Here is a 24,354-nt window from a genome sequence, read left to right on the forward strand (position 1 = left end):
CGAAAGCTCCCGAAGGTATGCGGAAGTGGCAGTATTTGACCGGCTCATTAGGACCGAGCCTTCCCTCTCCTTAAGTAAGTATCTGACTTTTTGGTTTTTATTCCGGTAAACATTCACTTTAAGCTAATCTACTATTTCCTATTCTTTCCTAATAGCAAGCTCTAACATGCCTCAAACAAAACCTCTCTCCAGTATGTCACACCCTACCCATAGCCAAACATATTATTCCTTCCTAATTCTGAATGCTAATCTTTTAGTGTAAACCCCTTATTTATGTCTTTCCTAGCGCTTAACCACAATCTCCTATCTCTAAGTGTTAAATCTAACTACCACCCTATCCTATCCCCAAGCAATAAGCCTCCTAAAATAATGAATAACCCAAATGTCTATCTATAACCAATACTCCCCTTCTTTCATTTCCCTTATTAGGTGCCTCATTTGAGCACTGGCACCAGGGGAGTAAAGTGTGGCGCCCTGGTGCCAGTGCCTTGATGAAGAAGAGACCTGATACAGCATGAATGTGGACTAGGTAATTATAACGGCACACCTTGTGCGAACTCTGTTGGGGGGTGGGAGTCTATATAGGGGTCTATAGCCACTTGTGGGGTCATGGGGACTATTGTTATGCCACTGACCGCCACTAAGCTATTGTACGGCTGAGTGGCAACTTTTAATACATTGGTTGCTTGTAATCAGCTCTTCTATAGCCAAGCAGCTTATAGTCAAAATACATGTCTCTAGGTCATGTACTGTAACCTAAAGCTTGTGCTCAGCTATACATAAGCAGAACACTGGTCCATTTAGCACATCTGAGCTGCAAATATACAAAGGGCTGTATGGCATGGTGCCCAAATAAAGCCATGTATAACTCCCAAATAACTACTTTGTGTTCCAATACCTAAGCTTAGTAATGCAACCAGAACAGGTATCTCAAAGATTCAAGAAGAAAGCTTATGTTTACCGTAGGGTTTAAAATATACTTTTATATGGGTAGGTGTAGATCTGTTTTAAGATAACTCTGAGCTGAACAGGGATGATCTTAATCTGTAAATTACGATTATGTGAAATTTTGCATACATCCGCAAATACAGTGTCACGAGGCTCTAGTGACGGAGACCGTTGTGCTGAGTGTATCGACCCTTGCAGCTCAACACCCGGTATTCCTGGAGTTGTGACAGGAGGACCAAGGTATACAAGAGGCAGGAGTGCTCGCTGGAACCGGAGATCAGGTAAGCAGGCTGGAACCCTGGAACTCCTCACTGGCTGAGTCTGGTAGTGCAAGGACTCAGAGTCCAGTGTAGTAAACAGCAAGGCAGATCCTAGGACAAGCAGAAGTCGGCACCAGAGCGGGTAGTCATACAGGCAGGGTTCGGCAACAGAGCGGGTAGTCAGGCAGGCAGAGATCATCAACAAAGCGGGTAGTCGTACAGGCCGGGTTCAGTAACAGAGCAGGTAATCAGGCAAGCCGAGGTCAGGATCCAGGAATCAGGCAAACAGGCAGACACTAGGTCACGACACGGGAACACAACACTAGCTGCAATACTACAGCACTGAGCTGTTGCTTTCTCCAGACTTAAATAGGGCATTTTGGCGCGCAACGCACACGCAACGCGCAGCACGCGCATGCGCAAACGCGATCACGCACGTGCGCATGCGCAATCACACGCGCGCGCACGCACACGCGCAGATGCATTGTCAGAACAAACATGCATAACAACCATCCCTGTGCACGCGCGAAACACAATGCCTACGTCAACGCCTTCCGGCGCCAACGCCTGCGCCGCGCAACGCACGCTGGAGAGCACCAACAGGCCGCCCTGCCGGGACCCTCCAGGATGACTACCAGCATCCGTATGTGCCGACCGCCTCGCCTGGACAGGTAACTGACCGTGACAATGCCCCCCCCCCCTAAGGGGCAGCCTCCGGATGCCCCCAGGGGCTGGCTTCTCAGGGAATTTTCTGTGGAATCTGTTGATTAATCGAGAGGCATGGATGTTGGCTGCTGGTGGTACCCATGAACTTTCTCCAAGGCCATAACCCTTCCATTTAATGAGGTACTGGATCTGATTGTATCTCTTCCTGGAGTCCAGGATTGTTTCCACCTCATATTCTTCTTCTCCCTCCACCAGGACTTGTGGTGGAGGAGTCGTTCTTTGGCCCGGGAAGGGATCTTGACTAGTGGGTTTCAGTAATGATACATGGAAGACCGGATGAATCTTAAGATTGTCCGGAAGGTCCAATTCATACGCCACTTGTCCTATCTTCCTTTTGATAGCAAATGGCCCAATTGATTTAAGACCCAGTTTCTTGGATGGACACGTTAATTTTAGATTTACTGTGGATAGCCAGACAGTATCCCCTTCTTTAAGATCAGGGTTACCTCTCCTGTGCAGATCAGCTTTCCTCTTGTAACTCTCCTGGGCCCGCGCCATAGTTTGTTGTAGTATTTGATTGTTATCCTGTAGATTTTTGATCAGGCTATCTGCGGCAGGAACTGAGGATTCCAGAAGAAGATTCGGCAGAAATGATGGATGAAAGCCATAGTCGGCGAAAAACGGGGTTTGTTGCGTACAGGCATGGATCGAATTGTTGTAAGCGAATTCAGCTAATGGTAATAGCTGAACCCAATTGTCTTGAGAGGAAGACAGGAAACATCTCAAATACTGCTCCAGAGTTTGGTTGGTACGTTCAGTTTGGCCGTTGGACTGAGGATGATAAGCTGACGAAAAGTTCAATTTAATATTTAGAGACTCACACAAGGCCTTCCAAAAGCGAGACGTAAACTGTGAGCCCCTGTCAGAGATGATATCTGCTGGGACTCCATGCAACCGTATGATTTATCTTATAAACGTATTGGCCGTTGTCTGTGCTGAAGGTATGCCATCCATAGGTAGAAAGTGAGCCATCTTGGACAATCGGTCCACCACTACAAAGATAGTATTACAATCTTCAGATCTTGGAAGCTCCACGATAAAATCCATTGAGATGGAGTGCCAAGGTCTAGGTGGGACTGGTAGTGGATTTAGTAGGCCCCATGGTTTGGATTTCTATCCTTTAAACTGACAGCACGTGGGACAGGAGTTAACATACAACTTGCAGTCCTTTCTAAAGTTTGGCCACCAGAAGGAGCGATGCACCAGATCCTGGGTCTTGGTTACTCCAAAGTGCCCTGCCAGTTTGTGGTCATGACAAGTCTCAAGCACTACTGGACGAAACTCTTCTGGAACAAATAATTTATCATTCCACCACCAAAGTCCCTCTTTTTTCTTCATTGAGTCCTTGAATTTCTCCGGTGGATCGGCTGAACCCTGCTGAAACTGATCGGCTAAGGCTGGTTGAATAATCAGAAAATTCTGGTCGGACAAGATTGTATCATGTGTTCCTGCTCCTTCATCCTCAGGAAACATGCGGGATAAAGCATCCGGTTTAGTATTCTTTGCTCCTGGTCTGTACGTGATGTGAAATATGAATCTTGAAAAGAAGAGTGCCCACCTGGCCTGTCTCGGGTTCAATCTTTTTGCGATCTTTAGATATTCAAGGTTCTGGTGATCTGTGAAGATGAGTATGGGCTGAGATGCACCTTCCAGAAGGTATCTCCACTCCTCCAATGCTACTTTGATAGCCAGCAGTTCTCTGTCCCCCACATCATAGTTTCTTTCTGCGTCCGAGAGCTTCCTTGAGTAGAATGCCACTGGGTGCAGTAGTGCTTTTATTCCTTGTCTTTGAGATAGCAATGCCCCTACTGCTGAGTCGGATGTGTCCACTTCCAATACAAATGCCAGTGCCGGGTCCGGATGTTTAAGAACAGGAGCGGATGTAAAATGTTGCTTCAATCTATCAAATGCCACCTGGGCCTCCTCATTCCAAGAAAAGTGTGTATTCTGGCGCGTGAGTTGAGTAATGGGAAGAATTATAGCAGAAAAGTTCCTTATGAAGCGTCGATAAAAATTGGCGAAGCCCACGAACCTCTGAACTGCCTTCCTATTGGTGGGGGCTGGCCAATCCAAAATTGCCTGAAGCTTCTGAGGATCCATTACAAATCCCTCGTCTGATATAATTAGTCCCAGGAGCTGTATTGATCTCTTCTCGAATTCACATTTTTCACCCTTGACAAAGAGTTGATGCTGCCTTAGACGAGCGAGTACCTGGCACACCTGATGACGATAAGTTTCCAGAGTTGACGAAAATACCAGGATGTCATCTAGATATACGATTATGAATTGGTCAATAAAGTCTTTCAACACATTATTGATAAAATACTGGAATGTTGCTGGAGCATTGCAGAGTCCGAACGGCATTACCAGGTACTCGAAGTATCCAAAACGAGATCTGAACGCGGTTTTCCATTCGTCTCCCACTCTTATTCTCACCAGGTTGTACGCTCCTCTTAAGTCCAGTTTTGAAAAAATTTTGGCTTCACTGAGTTTTTGAAAAAGTTCTGGCACCAAAGGTAATGGATAACGGTTTTTGATAGTTACCTTATTTAATTCCCAATAGTCGATGCAGGGTCGAAGTGTCTTATCCTTCTTTTGCACGAAGAAAATCCCTGCACCAGCAGGAGAAATGGATAAAACCTTTCCTCAGGTTCTCTTCAATATACTGTCTGAGAGTTTCTTGTTCAGGGTCAGAAAGCGGAAACATTCATCCGAACGGAATCTTGGAGCCGGGGATTAGATCAATAGGGCAATCATAGGGACGGTGAGGTGGTAGACAATCTTCTCCCTTCTTGTCGAATACGTCAAGATATTCGTAATACTGAGGAGGAACGGTGTTCTGAAGTGCCTCTGATGTGCAAAGCAGCGGACCAGTGAAAACAGGACTCATGGGTAAACAGCAGCTCCCACAGTAAACGGAGTTGAAAGAAACCGCTCCTGTGGTCCAGTTGATGAGTGGATTGTGTGCTTGAAGCCAAGGTAATCCTAAGATTACCGGAAACATTGGAGAAGTCAGCAGGTCAAATTTGATTAGTTCTTGATGTTTTTCAAAGATCAGGGCCATGGCAGGAATGGTTTCCATGGTAACTGGTCCAGAGCTGACGGTTGATCCATCAGCTAACTGGATATGGAGAGGTTCTTTGCGGTTTTGTACCGGAATTTGATGATTAGTGGCGAAATGAATGTCCATAAAGCAACTGCAGGCTCCGGAGTCGATGATGGCAGTGGTTCTAATGGTTCTTCCTGGGAACTGGAACGAGATAGGAATGATAAAACGGTTAGTGGCTATTGCGGGGCCACCGGAAGGTGGGTCTCTAGAAATGCGATCCTCACCTGCAGGTCGGACTGGACAAGTTCTGATCAGATGACCGGCGGCTCCACAGTAGAAACACAAATTTCCTTGTCCCCTTCTGTTTCTCTCTTCTGCTGATAATGATGGACGCATGACTCCAAGCTGCATGGGTTCACCTTGATCCCCTACTTCAGCAGGCACTGTGGCAGAGGAGACCGGAAAAGCAGGGACCCATGATGCACGAGACGAGCCACCTGCATTTCTTTCCATCTGGCGTTCCCGAAATCGTCTATCGATTTGGACTGCTAATTCGATCAACTCCTCAAGGGTAGCTGGTATATTACCCGAGCAAGCTCATCTTTCAGGGACTCCGATAATCCAAGACGGTACTGGTGTTTAAGTGCTCCCTCATTCCAGTCAGTATCAGCTGACCATCTGCGGAATTCGGATGTATATTCCTCTACGGGTCTTCGCATTCCGGTGTAGGTACCCGGGGTTCGGGCGCTGCTGCGGAGGCTGCTGAAGGTGCAGGGTTGACGGGTGGGGCTAATTGAGATGCAGCGGCAGGGGCAGATGGCAGATTGGAAGCAGGTGCAACCGAGGACATAGTGTTGATTCGGCCTTTTAGGCGTTGATGTCCGGCTTGTAGCTCCTTAAGGGCTTCAGTCAGAGCAGACATTTGATTGCAAAGGGTGCTTAACACATTCGCTACCTCAACGGTCTCCATTGTTGGCTGTAGTATTATGTCACGAGGCTCTAGTGACGGAGACCGTTGTGCTGAGTGTAGCGACCCTTGCAGCTCAACACCCGGTATTCCTGGAGTTGTGACAGGAGGACCAAGGTATACAAGAGGCAGGAGTGCTCGCTGGAACTGGAGATCAGGTAAGCAGGCTGGAACCACGGCACTCTTCACTGGCTGAGTCTGGTAGTGCATGGACTCAGAGACCAGTGTAGTAAACAGCAAGGTAGATCCTAGGACAAGCAGAAGTCAGCACCAGAGCGGGTAGTCATACAGGCAGGGTTCGGCAACAGAGCAGGTAGTCAGGCAGGCAGAGATCATCAACAAAGCGGGTAGTCGTACAGGCCGGGTTCAGTAACAGAGCGGGTAATCAGGCAAGCCGAGGTCAGGATCCAGGAATCAGGCAAACAGGCAGACACTAGGTCACAACACGGGAACACAACACTAGCTGCAATACTGCAGCACTGAGCTGTTGCATTCTCCAGACTTAAATAGGGCGTTTTGGCGCGCAACGCACACGCAACGCGCAGTGCGCGCATGCGCAAACGCGATCGCGCACGCGCGCATGCGCAATCACGCGCGCACGCACACGCACAGATGCATTGTCAGAACAAACATGCATAACAACTATACCTGTGCACGCGCAAACGCCTGCGCCGCGCAACGCAACGCACACTGAAGAGCACCGACAGGCCGCCCCGCCGGGACCCTCCAGGAAGACTGCCAGTATCCGTACGTGCCGACCGCCTCGCCTGGACAGGTAACTGACCGTAACATACAGCCATACGTAATTACGTTTTGGAAACTCAATTGATTTTGTGTAATAAACTAGTTATTTTGCCTAATTGTTGCATAATTTCATTCCAACTTTAAAGAGAATCCGTATTTAAAAAATGTAGCATAAAAAAACATACCTATGTGTTCAAAGACATCTCCTATTACCCTCTGTCATAATTTTGCCACTCCCTGCCGCATCAAGCATATTTAAAAACAGTTTAATAAACTTTGTTTATAAACAAAATAAATGGTAGCCAAAACCGGAAGTACGTCAGCAGAGCTTCTTTTCCCCTGCAGCTCTAATCCACTGAAGTGTGACAGGCTGTTTGTTTCTTGTGAGCCTGCAGACTCGAGCACTCTGCCTGTTACTGGGATTGCTCAGCATGTGACAGTCCAGGCAGCTAATTTCACAGCCTCACAGAGGAGGATTTATCCTGGTTACAGCTTGTTTTTACAAGCTGTAAAAAAGCCTGCTCGAGTCTGCAGGCTCAGAAGAAACAACCAGCCTGTCACTCTATACGCAGCTCTCTCCCTGGTCAGCCTCAGAGGCAGCTCTCACTGATATCAGAGAGCAGAGAGGCTGCCTAATCTAAATAACACACACGGGAGAGTGCATAGAGGGGCGTGGAGGGCGTGCATAACAGATCAACAACACTGAAGAGTTGGCAGCCTTCCAGAAACAGGGCGACAAATCCGACAGGGGAAAGATAAGCTGATTTATTTATTACAGAGACGGTGATAGTAGAAAGTAGAGATGTCGCGAACCTCCGATTGTCGGGTTCGCGAACCTTCGCGGAAGGTTCGGTTCGCGTAAAAGTTCGCGAACCGCAATAGACTTCAATAGGGATGCGAACTTTGAAAAATAGAAAAAATTATGCTGGCCACAAAAGTGATGGAAAAGATGTTTCAAGGGGTCTAACACCTGGAGGGTGGCATGGCGGAGTGGGATACATGCCCAAAGTCCCGGGGAAAAATCTGGATTTGACGCAAAGCAGCGTTTTAAGGGCAGAAATCACATTGAATGCTAAATTGCAGGCCTAAAGTGCTTTAAAACATCTTGTATGGGTATACATCAATCAGGGAGTGTAATTAGAATTCTGCTTCACACTGACACACCAAACACATTGTGTAACGCACCGCAAACAGCTGTTTGCATAGTGACGGCCATGCTGGACTGGTGCGCACCGTGGCCAAAGTGTAGGCCGTGGCATTTTTCAAGCCCATATGGTCGCCGGGCTGTGGTAGCTCAATGATAGAACAACAGTGACTGTCCAGCTGATCAAATTTGGTCTGACCACAATGAAGCAACGACCTCATTATCTTTTGTGTCCCACCCCCACCCGAGACACTCAAATAGCCGGCGGTCATTGCTTCATTGTGATACGCAAGCCCCTTCACTGCGGCAAGTTAATGATCATGAAGGGGGATGTTCACATGTACATGCCTTTTGTTTTTTTGTTGCAGCCGCCTGCAGTGCAGCCAGAAAAATTAGGCAGGCATGTACACGCACCAGAAAAATTAGTGTAGCGGCCGCTGTTAGCAGCGGCCTTAAAAATTCAGGAATCCGCCTAGAGTCCTGGACCCTGTTGGTGGTGGCGGAGAAGGCAAGCGGCCTGCAGGCAGAGATGCTGTGTGTGGGGACTGACTTAGTCTTCGGTCGTGCAGTAGCCCTCCGTGATCCATTCCTCATTCATTTTGATAAAGGTCAGGTACTAAACACTGTTGTGACTTAGGCGACTTCTCTTCTCAGTAACTATGCCTCCAGCTGCACTGAAGGTCCTTTCTGACAGGACACTTGAGGCAGGGCAAGAGAGAAGTTGTATGGCAAATTGGGACAGCTCTGGCCACAGGTCAAGCCTGCGCAACCAGTAGTCCAAGGGTTCATCGTCGCTTTTCGCAGTGTCTACATCCACACTCAAGGCCAGGTAGTCGGCTACCTGCCGGTCCAGGCGTTGGTGGAGGGTGGATCCGGAAGGACTATGGCGAGGAGTTGCACTAAAGAATGTCCGCATGTCCGACACGACCCTGAGATTGCTGGAGCGTCCTGTCTTTGCCTGCGTGGACTTGAGGGTAGGAGGGTTACTGCCAGTGGTACCTTGATTGCGTTGTGCAGCCACATCACCCTTAAACGCATTGTAAAGCATCATTGACAGCTTGTTCTGCAAGTGCTGCATCCTTTCCGCCTTGTGTTGAGTTGGTAACAGGTCCGCCACTTTGTGCCTGTACCGAGGGTCTAGTAGTGTGGCCACCCAGGACAGGTCATTCGCCTTGAGTTTTTGGATACGGGGGTCCCTCAACAGGCTGGACAACATGAAAGAGGACATCTGCACAAAGCTGGATGCAGACGTACTCTCCATCTCCTCTTGCTCTTCCTCAGTGACGTGACGCTACTCCTCTTCCTCCCCCCAGCCACGAACAATGCCACGGGAACGTGGAGCAGCAGAAGCCCCCTGTGACGGCTGCCACGGTTGTTCTTCTTCCGCCGCCTCTTCCTCCTCCACAGAAACACCTTCCTCATCACCATCATTAGAGTCTGACTCCTCTCTGTAACGATTGGTGTCGGCACGCAGAGAGAATCTGATTATTGGTGATCTGCAGTTTCACCAAGAATGCAGATATATACCTGATTATTGATGATCTGCAGAATCACCGATAATACAGATATATTGCTAACCTCTGGACACCTATAGGTATGTAAGTGTTTGGTGTAACAGTAGTACTTTGAGTAATGCACCTGCTGGGCAGGTGATATTAGGCAGTAAAGGAACACTGCTCTGAGAGTACAGGAATCTTCCAGCAGCCTGAGACTCTCCAAGGGGTGGAGTCAGACTGGAGACAGGAAGGGCCAGAGAGTGAGTGACACCTGAAGGTGGATGTCACTATCTGGTCTGGAAACTATCTCTTAAGAGGAGAGATAGCTCTCGAAGTCGGACACGCCTGGTCGGTAACACATGGACAGATAAGGTACAAAGACAGAAGGCTGATTCGGTATTCAAGGCAAGCAGGGTCTGGCAACGGAATATCAGATATGCGAGGTACCAAATCAGAGGACAGAAGAGTAGTCAAGAAAGCAATAAGTCATAACAGATATCAAACAATGCCTAGTCTGGGTGTGAGGTCCGTGGTCTATCCACCCTGGAACTAGTCTGATGTATAACAAAATGATCGCACAAGTTCCCTAGTCTTGGGTGCGAGGTCCGTGGTCTCAGCACCCTGGAACTAATCTGGAGAATAACACAAATGATAATACAGTTCCATAGTCTGAGTGCGAGGTCCGTGGTCTCAGCACCCTGGAACTAGTCTGGAGTATAACACAAATGATAATACAGTTCCCTAGTCTGAGTGCGAGGTACGTGGTCTCAGCACCCTGGAACTAGTCTGGAGTACAACACAAATGATAATACAGTTCCCTAGTCTGGGTGTGAGGTCCTTGGTCTCTACACCCTGGAACTAGCTTAAGCATAAACAGAATAACAGTTCAAGTAATCTGGCTCAGTGTGAATTCCCAGGTCCACCCGGTTCAAACACACTGTTGGATCTGACTAAGGTCTGAGTGCTTCCACGTAGTGTTCACAACAGCAGACAACTTGCAACTGGCCAGCAGTAACTATATATGGAGTAGTGCTCTCCAGCACCACCCCTAATTGATCAACCAATAGTATCCTGCTCTGGAGTCAGCTGATCGGCGTGATCAGCTGACTCTCTCTGCCCAGTATAAGAATTCTGCCTCTCAGCGCGCGCGCGTATTCCTAAGCCTGTGTGCACTAACAGACTCAGCCACACCAGACACACACTGCCGCGTGCAAACCGCCGCGCTGTTACTGTTGTTGCATGCGGCGGCTTTTCCGCGTTCTGCCCTGCTACCAGACACACGCTTCTGCGTGCAAACCACCGCATTGGACACGGAATCAGCCGCCTCCTCAGTAGCACACGCGGCGGCTTTTCCGCGTTTTCTCACACGCTCCTTCCCCACACGATTCCTCTTCTTCCTCCTCCTTCTCCTCCCCCCTCTGTGCTGCCGCAAGTGTTGTGGAAACATCGGGTTCGGATGTAAATCGCTCCCACGACTCCTGCTGTTGTAACTGTTCTCGTTCACGCTTCTCCACAGCTGTATCCACCACTCTACGCACGGCACGCTCCAGGAAGTAGGCGTAGGGGATCAAGTCGCTGATGGTGCCCTCAGCGCGACTCACCAGTTTGGTCACCTCCTCAAAGGACTTCATGACCCGGCATTAATTTAACATCAGTGTCCAGTTGTTGGGCCACAACATCCCCATCCCCATCCTCCCAGATTGTGTCCTTGTACTGTAATGATACAGGTACTGGGTGACGGCTTTCTCCTGGTCTAGCAGGCGAGAGAACATCAGCAGGGTGGAATTCCAGCTAGTCGGGCTATCGCAAATCAGGCGTCTCACCGGGAAGTTGTTTCTACGCTGAATGTCCGCAAAGAGTGCCATGGCCTTGTAAGAGCGCCTGAAATGCCCACACAACTTCCTGGCCTGCTTCAGGACGTCCTCTAAGCCTGGGTACTTGGACACAAATCTTTGCACGACCAGATTCAGCATATGCGCCATGCAGGGTATTTGTGTCAGCTTTCCCAAATTCAACACAGAAATGAGATTGCTGCCGTTGTCACACACCACGTTGCTGATCTCAAGCTTGTGCGGGGTCAGTCATTGCTCCACCTGTTTGCTAAGAGCAGCCAGGAGGGCTGCTCCAGTGTGACTCTCCGCTTTCAGGCAAGACATGTCTAACACTGCGTGACACCGTCGTACCTGGCATGCAGCATAGGCCCTGGGGTGCTGGGGCTGTGTAGCTGGAGAGGAGATCACGGCACCAGCCAAGGAGGAGGAGGAAGCTGACGACAGCGAAGAGGTGGTAGCAGGTGTAGAGGAGGTGGCTGGAGGCCTGCCTGCAAGCCGTGGAGGTGTGACAAGTCGGTCCGCTGCGCAGCCACGTACTCCCTGCTTGCTGCCAACGGTCACCAGGTTGACCCAATGGGCTGTGTATGTAATGTAGTGGCCCTGCCCATGCTTGGCAGACCAGGAATCCGTGGTCAGGTGGACCCTTGACCCAACGCTGTGTGCTAGAGATGACACCACTTGCCTCTCAACTGCACGGTACAGTTTGGGTATGACCTTTTGTGAAAAATAATTGCGGCCTGGTATCTTCCACTGCGGTGTACCAATGGCCACAAACTTATGGAAAGCCTCCGACTCCACCAGCTTGTATGGTAATAGCTGGCGAACTAATAGTTCCGCCACGCCAGCTGTCAGACGCCGGGCAAGAGGGTGACTGGCAGACATTTGCTTCTTACGTTCAAAGACTTCCTTCACGGACAGCTTGGTACTGCTGTGGGCAGAGGAGAAGGAACCGCTGAAGGGAAGAGGCGGTGTGGAGGAGGGTGGCTATGAAGGTGCAAGGGAGAAAGCGGATGAAGACGATGCACCTGAAGTAGGAAGAGGAGAAGGAGGGTGGTTTGTCTTTTGTGTGCTGCTTTTCCTCAGGTGTTCTTGCCATAGCTGTTTGTGCCTTCTTTCCAGGTGCCTTCGTAAGGCACTTGTCCCTACGTGAGAGTCGGCCTTTCCACGGCTCAATTTTTGCTGGCAGAGACAACAGATGGCTTTGCTCCGATCTGAGACACACATGTTAAAAAATTTCCAAACCGCTGAGCCCCCCTGGGGTGATGGCGCTACGGTGGCATCAGCAGCTGACGTTGAAGGGCATGTTGGCTGGCTGTCCATAGCTGGCAATACATGGCGCCGGACACTGCCCCCAGCTGTTTCTGAGGACGAGCTCCCTCTGCTTCTATCATGGAGTCGTCTCCTCCTACTCCTCTCTGACTCCCCCTCTGAACTGTCCCCCTAGTCATCTCCTCTACCGGGAACATACGTGGCATCCGTATAATCATCATCATAATCCTCCTGCCCAGCTTCGCTTTCCTCAGACACCTCCTCAACTGCACCAACTTCAGGTGGTTCATCATCCCCCTCCTCAAACGTTACGTCCATACTATCGCCACCTAACTCAGATGTATGAGGTGGTGTACCTGCGCCTTCTTCTTGTTGTTGCAGTAGTGGCTGGGAATCAGTGATTTCACCACCACCACCAAATAAATCCTGCGAAGTGTCAAATGCAGCGGATGTGGTGCTTGTTGTAGCGCTGGTGGCTGCGGGAGATGAGGATTTCTGTGTTAAATACTCAACCACGTCCTCACAATTTTGGGAAGTGATGACACATGCCTTCTTCTGAGCACTGTATTTTGGGACAGGTCCGCACGAAATCACAGCAACACCACCTCGCACAGACCTGCCAGTGCCTGGTGGCCTACCTCTGGGTCTGCCTCTACCTCTTCCTCTACCTAGTTTGTCCATTTTGTCCATCTCGGCGGGATGCTAGGTATATGCAGTGAGCTGGGTTCACTCAACACAACAGGTAGTTAGATGCAGTGAGCTAGGTTCACTGAACAGTAAAGGTACTTAGATGCAGTGAGGTGGATTTACTCAACACAACAGGTAGTTAGATGCAGTGAGCTGGGTTGACTGAACAGTAAAGGTACTTAGATGCAGTGAGCTGGGTTCATTGAACACAACAGGTAGTAAGATGCAGTGAGCTGGGTTCACTGAACAGTAAAGGTACTTAGATGCAGTGAGGCGGGTTCACTCAACACAACAGGTAGTTAGATGCAGTGAGGTGGGTTCACTGAACAGTAAAGGTACGTAGATGCAGTGAGGCGGGTCCACTCAAGACAACAGGTAGTTAGATGCAGTGAGCGGGGTTCACTGAACAGTAAAGGTACTTAGATGCAGTGAGCTGGGTTCACTCAACACAACAGGTAGTTAGATGCAGTGAGCTGGGTTCACTGAACAGTAAAGGTACTTAGATGCAGTGAGGTGGGTTCACTCAACACAACAGGTAGTTAGATGCAGTGAGCTGGGTTCACTGAACAGTAAAGGTACTTAGATGCAGTGAGGTGGGTTCACTGAACACAACAGGTAGTAAGATGCAGTGAGCTGGGTTCACTGAACAGTAAAGGTACTTAGATGCAGTGAGGTGGGTTCACTGAACAGTAAAGGTACTTAGATGCAGTAAGCTGGGTTCACTGAACACAACAGGTAGTAAGGTGCAGTGAGCTGGGTTCACTGAACAGTAAAGGTACTTAGATGCAGTGAGGTGGGTTCACTCAACACAACAGGTAGTTAGATGCAGTGAGCTGGGTTCACTGAACAGTAAAGGTACTTAGATGCAGTGAGGTGGGTTCACTCAACACAACAGGTAGTTAGATGCAGTGAGCTGGGTTCACTGAACAGTAAAAGTACTTAAGATGCAGTGAGGTGGATTCACTCAACACAACAGGTAGTTAGATGCAGTGAGCTGGGTTCACTGAACAGTAAAGGTACTTAGATGCAGTGAGGCGGGTTCACTCAACACAACAGGTAGTTAGATGCAGTGAGGTGGGTTCACTGAACAGTAAAGGTACGTAGATGCAGTGAGGCGGGTCCACTCAAGACAACAGGTAGTTAGATGCAGTGAGCGGGATTCACTGAACAGTAAAGGTACTTAGATGCAGTGAGCTGGGTTCACTCAACACAACAGGTAGTTAGATGCAGTGAGCTGGGTTCACTGAACAGTAAAGGTACTTAGATGCAGTGAGCTGGGTTCACTCAACACAACAGGTAGTTAGATGCAGTGATCTGGGTTCACTGAACAGTAAAGGTACTTAGATGCAGTGAGGTGGGTTCACTCAACACAACAGGTAGTTAGATGCTGTGAGCTGGGTTCACTGAACAGTAAAGGTACTTAGATGCAGTGAGGTGGGTTCACTAAACACAACAGGTAGTAAGATGCAGTGAGCTGGGTTCACTGAACAGTAAAGGTACTTAGATGCAGTGAGGTGGGTTCACTGAACAGTAAAGGTACTTAGATGCAGTAAGCTGGGTTCACTGAACACAACAGGTAGTAAGATGCAGTGAGCTGGGTTCACTGAACAGTAAAGGTACTTAGATGCAGTGAGGTGGGTTCACTCAACACAACAGGTAGTTAGATGCAGTGAGCTGGGTTCACTGGACAGTAAAGGTACTTAGATGCAGTGAGGTGGGTTCACTGAACACAACAGGTAGTTAGATGCAGTGAGGTGGGTTCACTGAACAGTAAAGGTACTTAGATGCAGTGAGGTGGGTTCACTGAACACAACAGGTAGTTAGTAGAGATGAGCGTAATGACCTAATTACGAATTTCCGAAATTTCGCGAAATTACTACAATTACGATTTTAGCAGTAATCGAAATTTCGTAATTTTCGCAAATTACGCAAATTTTCGTAATTACGAAATTTAGTATTTTAAAGTTTGCAAAGGTTTCTATCCCTCTAGATGCCTAAAATGAATAACCAACCTCCTCCTCCTCCTCCTCTCTCTCTCTCTCTCTCTCTCTCCAGAGATCTGTAGTATTTCAAAACCATACTCACATTCATGACATGTCCAGGGATCAAACCCAGGCCAACCACATGGAAGACAGCTATGCTCACCACCATACCACCAAACACACACTAAATAGACTGCTAACCTAAATCTTACTTGTAGACAGTCATATGAGACACATGCTGGGTGCAGGGCTTTGTGATTGGACCATGGACCATGCGATAGAGTGAGGTGCAAAAATGAAATCATGCCTAGCAGAGGATGGTTTCACAATGCTAAATGCTAGGCTGGCTGTGGTGCAATTGGTTAGTGCGTCTGGCTGGTAACAGCAAGGTTACAGGTTCGATTCCATCCAGGCATGTCTTTTCCTTTTGCGTTCAACAGTTGTCCAAACAGAGCCAACAGAGCCCCAGATAGCCATGTAGAGTTAGGTCACAGCTAGCCTGGCTGTGGTGCAATTGGTTAGTGTGTCTGGCTGGTAACAGCAAGGTTACAGGTTCGATTCCATCCAGGCATGTCTTTTCCTTTTGAGTTCAACAGTTGTCCAAACACCGAGCACAAAGTTTTGCATGCGTAAAGTTTTACGCACGCAAAATACCCCATGGGGTTCAATGGCGCAGCGCGCGCACGCAAAAGGAAAAGACATGCCTGGATGGAATCAAACCTGTAACCTTGCTGTTACCAGCCAGACACACTAACCAATTGCACCACAGCCAGGCTAGCTGTGACCTAACTCTACATGGCTATCTGGGGCTCTGTTGGCTCTGTTTGGACAACTGTTGAACGCAAAAGGAAAAGACATGCCTGGATGGAATCGAACCTGTAACCTTGCTGTTACCAGCCAGACACACTAACCAATTGCACCACAGCCAGGCTAGCTGTGACCTAACTCTACATGGCTATCTGGGGCTCTGTTGGCTCTGTTTGGACAACTGTTGAACGCAAAAGGAAAAGACATGCCTGGATGGAATCGAACCTGTAACCTTGCTGTTACCAGCCAGACACACTAACCAATTGCACCACAGCCAGGCTAGCTGTGACCTAACTCTACATGGCTATCTGGGGCTCTGTTGGCTCTGTTTGGACAACTGTTGAACGCAAAAGGAAAAGACATGCCTGGATGGAATTGAACCTGTAACCTTGCTGTTACCAGCCAGACACACTAACCAATTGCACCACAGCCAGCCTAGCATTTAGCACTGTGAAACCATCCTCTGCTAGGCATGATTTCATTTTTGCACCTCACTCTATCGCATGGTCCATGGTCCAATCACAAAGCCCTGCACCCAGCATGTGTCTCATATGACTGTCTACAAGTAAGATTTAGGTTAGCAGTTTATTTAGTGTGTGTTTGGTGGTATGGTGGTGAGCATAGCTGTCTTCCATGTGGTTGGCCTGGGTTTGATCCCTGGACATGTCATGAATGTGAGTATGGTTTTGAAATACTACAAATCTCTGGGGAGAGAGAGAGAGAGGGAGAGAGGGAGAGAGGAGGAGGAGGCTGGCTGTGCATTTTAGGCATCTAGAGGGATAGAAACCCTTACAAACCTGAAAAAGTAAAATTTCGGTTGGAGACACGAAATTCGTCATTACGGGAGTGAAATTTCGATTACGAAATTGTAAATTACGATTTGAAAATTAATTACGAAATTACGAATTTGGGTCGTAATGTTAAATTTCGCATTCGTAATAAAAGCAGTTCGAAATTTCGAAAATTTCAGCTCATCTCTAGTAGTTAGATGCAGTGAGGTGGGTTCACTGAACAGTAAAGGTACTTAGATACAGTGAGGTGGGTTCACTGAACACAACAAGTAGCAAGATGCAGTGAGCTGGGTTCACTAAACAGTAAAGGTACTTAGATGCAGTGAGGTGGGTTCACTCAACACAACAGGTAGTTAGATGCAATGAGCTGGGTTCACTGAACAGTAAAGGTACTTAGATGCAGTGAGCTGGGTTCACTCAACACAACAGGTAGTTGGATGCAGAGAGCTGGGTTTACTGAACAGTAAATGTACTTAGATGCAGTGAGCTGGGTTTACTCAACACAAAGCTAGGTATATGCAGTGATGAGGTGGGTTAAGTAAACACAACAAGTACTGGGTATATGCAGTACTGGGTAGTACAATGTGCAGCTCTCTGTCACACACACAGGTAGTCACTGAATGTGCTGGGCTGCTGGCAGTGGCACACACACTATTAATTAGCAAGGCTGTGCATGCAACAAAAGTGTCAGTTTGACACACAGAAAAAAAAAGTACAGGATGAGCTCTGAAAAGAGCTGTTGAGGGGTGCTGTGCTATAAAAGCAATAATAATCAGCCAGGAGCAAGCTAAGCAGCCAAGAACCTAACTAATCTGTCCCTAGAAGAACGAGTCTGCAGCAGCTGTCCCTAGTCTGTCTCTAGCAGGCACACGAGTGAGGCTAATGGCCGCCGCAGCCTGCCTTATATAAGGGGGGTGGGGCTCCAGGGCTTAGTGTAGCCTGAATGGCTACAATGTGCCTGCTGACTGTGATGCAGAGGGTCAAAGTTGACCCTCATAGTGCATTACGGGGCGAATCGAACTTCCGCAAAAGTTCGCCTGGTGCAGGCGAACGCGAACCCCCAAAGTTCGCCTGGAACCGTTCGCAGGTGAACCGTTCGCAACATCTCTAGTAGAAAGTGCTGCAGTAAGCCATAGCACATTGGAGTAGGTTCAGGAACTTGCAGGATAGTAGAAAAAAGGATGACATTTTTGTTACAGAGTCTCTTTAATAAAGTAGCAAAGCCCCCATAGATGCTGTGGTCACCAAAATTGCTATGTATGTTGTTCAGGATTAGTGGCAACAAGCCAAAAACCAGTTACTTTGGGTAAGTAATGCTGAATATACAGCCTTAGTGTTTCATATTTAGTTTAGTCACTACAGGTACACTTTATTCCTAAAAGCATTTTTATGCTCAAGGACCCTGCTTGAAGGGAAAAAAAGGCTATAACAGGTTTAAGAGTCTGCCATAATACTTTTCCAGGGGAGATTGAAGCCAGATGGCACACATTTATGTTATGTTTCCTTTTTGCAACACTAAAAAAGTAATAATAATCTAAGACAATTTATAAGCCATATATTTTAACAACCTCTCTCAAAAAGAAAGGGACAGCGTAGGAAATAAAAGAAATGCACTAATATTATGCAAGAAATAAGGTTCTAGAATAACTTTAATACAACTTTTAATGACTTCCGCAAGAAATTGCCAAACTTTATTTTATTAGTTGCATCAGATATTAATTTCAAGTGGGTTAATTTAAACAAATGAAATGTTAATGTACAGCATAGTATATCCTGTAGAAAACAACAGTAGTAATGTACAAAATTCAAAAATGTATTTTTTTATACTTACACTTTTTTTCTGCTGTTATTACCTTTTGTGCACCACCCTGTACATTAGCATATATTAGAGGCTATAACTAGAACAATAGTAAATTGAGCTCTTTAGGTTTTTTTCATTATAACTAACTTTTTTGAGTGCTTGCCACCTGCACACATACATAGCAGACAGTCAATCATGGTACAGCAGTAAAGTAACCACACATATTTAACCACTTGCCGACCAGGGGAATTTTCACTGATCGGTGCTGCGTGGGCTCTACAGCCCGCAGCACCGATCAGCAGTGCAGCAGGGCGATCAGACTACCCCCCTTTTTTCCCCACTAGGGGGATGTCCTGCTGGGGGGGGTCTGATCGCCGCCGGCCATTAGTGGGTAGCGGGAGGGGCTCCTCAAAGCCCCCCTCCGCAGCGTTTTGTGCACTCCCCCCCTCCCTCTCCTTTCCTGGGCTGCGCAGGACGGATATCCGTCCTGCGCATTGTGGGATAGGCTTCAGCCTATCATATGCCGGCGATCTCCGGCCAATCAGAGGCCGGGGATCGCCGATCTGACTTACGGCGCTGCTGCGCAGCAGCGCCGTATCATGTAAACAGCGGGGATTTCTTCCCCGCCTGTTTACATTTTGCCGGCGAGCCGCTATCGGCGGCTCTCCGGCTGTTCACGGAGACACCCTCCGTGAACTGACATGGAAAGGCCGCTCGATCGAGCGGCCGTTTCCATGGTAACCCGCAGACGACCAGTTTACGCCAATCGGCGTTAGCTGGTCGTCAAGAGGTTAACAAAAAGCTCATCAATTAGTCTACCCGTATGTGAAGTAGAGGTCTTCAAAAGATAAAGAAATCTTCAGTTTAAGGCCATTTCATACATTTGTCAGTTTCAAATGCATTTACACCCTGAACTAGCAATCTGCTATTATCAGCAGGTACTCTTCTGTTGAAATAGCTTTTTTGCACAAGTATTATTCCAAAGTTATAACCAATTTACTTCCATTTATGTAAAAGATAGACATTTATACAATGCTCTTATTTGTCGTACATTGCAAATGAAGGTTGTTGCTATGGTACAAAATAGTATAAAATAATATAGAAGAACACAACAATGAAAAGATGAGAGATGAGCAGACATGATTTTTCTTTCCACAATTCTTTTTCCACAGCTTATTCTAATTTTCCCATGATATTTTACTGGAGAAAATCAATAATAAAAGCATATTCAATTTCCTTTATATGGTTTGAAAAGCTATTATTTTTATACTTTTGATGTGTGTGCGTGCGTGCGTGCGCGTGTGTGTGTGTGTGTGTGTGTGTGTGTGTGTCTGAATGCTGATGCATTGGCCCATACCCAATTAACTTTTTCTCCTAATTCTTCATCTTTCATTTCAAATTACTTTTTCGACACTTTGCAATGGAATAAGTAACAAAAAGTTGGGTGAAAAGTACTATTAAAATTATTTTAAGCATTTTTTTTCTTGCTGGTGGATTAGAATGCATTTTATTGACGGGGTTGAAAATATCACTGTAATGGATAGCGGAGATACTGCCGCAACAGCAAGTGGCATGGCGGCTATCTCCGCGTCGCAGCCGGCGGTTTCCGCCGCACAGTTACATGCTGGTGCTTTGCCTGGTCCTTCTATCGCTCATAGACTAAGGGCTACGCGCGCGTGCACGCGCCGAGCGAAAGGACCTTTATGCATCTAGAAGGGGAGTCAGCTGATCATCCGGTCAGCTGACTCCAGCTATGCTCTAGATTGGCTGAGTGACTGGGGCGGCGCTATGGAGCGCTTTTAGTATATATAGGACCTGCCTGTCAGTTGCTCCGCATCTGCTGTTGCATATGCTACGTGTTAGCACTCAGACCTAGTCAGATCCTAAAGTGTGCTAGAACCAGCTGAAGCTGGGGATCCACACTAAGCCAGATTCTGTTGATAGCTTAAAGTACTAATTGAATTGTATTATTTGTTATAACCTTCTGCTAGCCTGACTATTCTTCTGCTCACTGATTCTGTACCTTTGCCTATCTGATATAGTTGCCGACTCTGCCTGAAATACTACTATGATTTAGCTTCCTGTCTCTGTACCGTCTCTGTCCGCCTGTTGCCGAACCTGCTTGTCTGACCTTCCTGTCCTCGCCAGTGAGTTAGTCACTGGTGAGGGATCCTCTGCTAGTATCACCTACTCCTCAGGTAAATACTAGCTTCAGTACAGTCCAAGATTACTAGCTGCAGTACTATCTGAATCACCTGCTCCTCAGGTGGTCAGTAGCTGCAGTACAGTCTGAATCACCTGCTCCTCAGGAGATTACTAGCTGCAGTACTATCTGAATCACCTGCTCCTCAGGTGTTCAGTAGCTGCAGTACAGTCTGAATCACCTACTCCTCAAGTGAATAGTCACTACAGTATCTTCACCTCTACCTGCCCCTCAGGTAGTAGTGACTACAGTACAGTCTGAATCACCCGCTCCTTGGGTGATCAGTACACTCGTTGTTACTTAGTTCCACCCGCTACTCGGGTGAACTATATTACTATTGCATGTATCTCCAGCTTGCTGGAGTTTGTATTTCTGTGTTACATAGATCTACTCATATCTCCCAGCTCCTCTGGGAATAGAGATCATTACTGTTGCACCAAACACACACCCTCACATTGGTTGTCCTGGTCCTGGCTATACCAGTATTATTGGTGATACTGCAGATCACCAATAATCACAGAAATCTGTTCTTGCTGACACCAATCGTTACAATCACCAAGGAGAAAACTCAGGAGAAAAAACTTTATTGCATATGGGCCACTTGTATGCTACACTAAAAAATGAGAGCAATCCAGTAAAGTTAACAGGAAAACAGTGTGATCACCAGTGTGTTTATATGCATATAAATCGAATTCAATATTTTTTATTGGAATTTTCATTTTTTTTATACAGTCATAACATTAACAGTAATGACAGAGCAATTACAAGTAACTTTTTACATATATCAAGAAAAAAATAAAAAAAAATAAATAAAAAATAAATAAAAATAAATAAAATTGTTTGTTTACAGAGGTCTTTCCATACATCAGAAGTAAACTCTAAGTGTATACATTGACTCATTTATTTATTCACATATGATAGTAACAGAACAGTTCAGTTTCTTCTATTAGCTAAATAGTAACATTTTATCACGTATTTTCCTACGCTAAAATCTATCTATTATTTTATGATAATGCGTATAATAGAGCATGAATATACGCGAATATATGCATATAAATCAATGGGCATTGTACTGGCCAGCCTACCCACACATATGTCAAATAAAGTCAGATGGTGAGTAATGCCTTTCTGGCAACACTGCCTTTCAACAACATAAGTGTGCCTCTCACCTGAAGCCCTACTAACTATTTGTCCTTTATTTGGGCTTGATTGCAGGGATTTAGTAAGCACATGCCCATAAAATCAATGCATTCAAGGGGCCACACATGTGTAGACCATTATCAGTTTGGTAAATTTGCACTTAATTTTGACTTTCATGCCTTATTACTAAATCTACCTAACAATGTAAACCAACCTCTCAACCTCTCATTAAGAAGATAAAGTTATGCTTGGCCTTATTTGCTAAAGTTGGAGAATAGAGTAGAAAATTCAAGTAACCCAGCAAGCCTGCACTGATTTTTACTAATTTATAGCAAAGCCTTTAGAATAGTTACTGAATCACTTTTTGTCCTATTGCAGTTACACATATTTACTGTCAGCATTACTATATTTTATATGTTTAGGACAACCTGGATTTAATAAATAAAAGTTCTCACTGTGGGTGCTGCACATGACTATAGTTGTACAACTGCTATCTTACTGACTTTCCAATGAGCACAATATATTATGATTTCAATAACACAAGGTAAGTAAACTTCTTTAAAACAAATCCTCTTTAAAAATCCAGGTTGGGTTTCCTTATGTTTTCCAGAAGGATTCATTAGAATAGATGTGGACATTTTTGTGAGCTGTTGATTAGTTAACTACAGTTTTGTTCATTTATCAGCTGTAGTTAATTGACTGAATGTTCTTAATTTAGACTTGCAAACAACAACTTGTTGATTGAGGGCCCAGACACACTATAAGCGCTTTTCTGAGCGCTTTGCTATTGATTTGCACTTTTTTAAAAATTTCCCACTTACTTTCATTAAAATTGCGGTAAAAATTGACACAATTTTTTCGTGTACACATTTGCACAATCAGGCACTTTTTACAGCGATTTTAATGAAAGTGAATGGGAGAAATTTTTAAAAAGCGCTCAGAAAGTGCTAAAGAATTGCAAAGCGGTCAGAAAAGCGCTTATAGTGTGGCTGGGCCCTCAGTGTTATAAAAAAATTCTTTCCAATTCAATTTTCAGGAAGTTCCAGACATGACAGATGATTCAAATATGTTTCTTTGAAATTGTGGCAACCGAATATTTTTTGGTGTGCAGAAGCTTTCAAGTTCTCATTTTTCTGCTTGTCTTATTGGAAAATGTGTAACCTTTTGCGGTGAAATATGGACATCTAAGCAAATGCTTGGATTTGAGATTTCCAGTTTACAACACTGAGTTGTGGCTTTTTTAGACATTCTCTTTTTACTGTTATTTACGGGTGAAAAAAACAAACAATCCTGGGCAGGCAGAAAGAAAGCTAAGCACAGAAATAAGCTGGTGTCATTACGTTTTTGTGAAATCATTGCAGTGTAAATAAATGTCCAGGAATAAATATTTTTATTCACAAAAAGTTTTCCTATCCATTAAAAGAGCACTATGTCTTTCAGTGTTTTTCAGGGTATCCTAACCTCTTTGTGTTCCACCTTAATCCCACATTCCAGAAGCAAACGAATTGCTTAATGACTTTCTTTTCTACTGCATAAGCTTCAATCCGATTTTCAAATCATGTGCATGCTATTTGCAAATCACAAGGATGCTGATGGCATTATTAAGATTGTGATGTGCCCTTTCTCCTATTGCATTTAGATTTTTTCCTAAGGCTAGGTTCACTACACTAGTGGTCAGTTGCATAATTCACACATTATAATTGTGTGTGAACTGAAATGAAGACCGGACATAGACTTTAACACAAAGCCTGAGGCAGGGAACACACTTGACTGTTTTCGTACGCGTTTTCTGCACAGAAAAACTGAGAACTCATGTTAATCAATGGGCTAGTACACACTTAATATTTTGTTCGTCTTAATTACATCAGCTGCTATGAAAAAACGTGCGCGTTTTCCTGCATAGTGACACACTTGGTGTGCAGAAAAAGTATGCAGGAAAACGCGTGCAGAAAACTGAAAGACAAGTGTGTTCCCTGCCTCAATCTTTTGTTTTGTGTGTGTGTGTGTGTGTTTGAGGGGGGGGGGGGGGGAGTTATCCACTGGCTATCTGTAAGTTTAAGCCAAGGTCTCTTTAAAGAGGAACTCCAGTGAATATAATAAAAAAAGTTTTTCATTTTTACAGCAATTATGTAAAAATGATTTAGTCAGTGCTTTTCCATTGTAAAATCTTTCCTCTCCCTGTTTTACAGTCTAACATTTCCCACATGGTGACATTTTTACTGCTGGCAGGTGATGTCAGTGGAAGGAGATGCTGCTTGCTTTTTTGGCAGTCGGACCCAGCTATAAACAGGTGTTATTTCCTACAATGTAATGAGGTTCACAGACGAGACCATGGTCCTGACATCCCACTGTGGGAGGGTTTTCACCACAATATCAGCCATACAGAGCCCCCTGATGATCTGTTTGTGAAAAGGAAAAGATTTGGGATGAAACTGATTGGAATGAAGTTCAATTCTTGGTCACAGGTTCTCTTTAAATTTTGCTCTTTTATTCTGCCGAGCCTCTTGA

The sequence above is a fragment of the Hyperolius riggenbachi genome, chromosome 8, assembly GCF_040937935.1.
Source record: "Hyperolius riggenbachi isolate aHypRig1 chromosome 8, aHypRig1.pri, whole genome shotgun sequence".
Taxonomy (NCBI): domain Eukaryota; kingdom Metazoa; phylum Chordata; class Amphibia; order Anura; family Hyperoliidae; genus Hyperolius; species Hyperolius riggenbachi.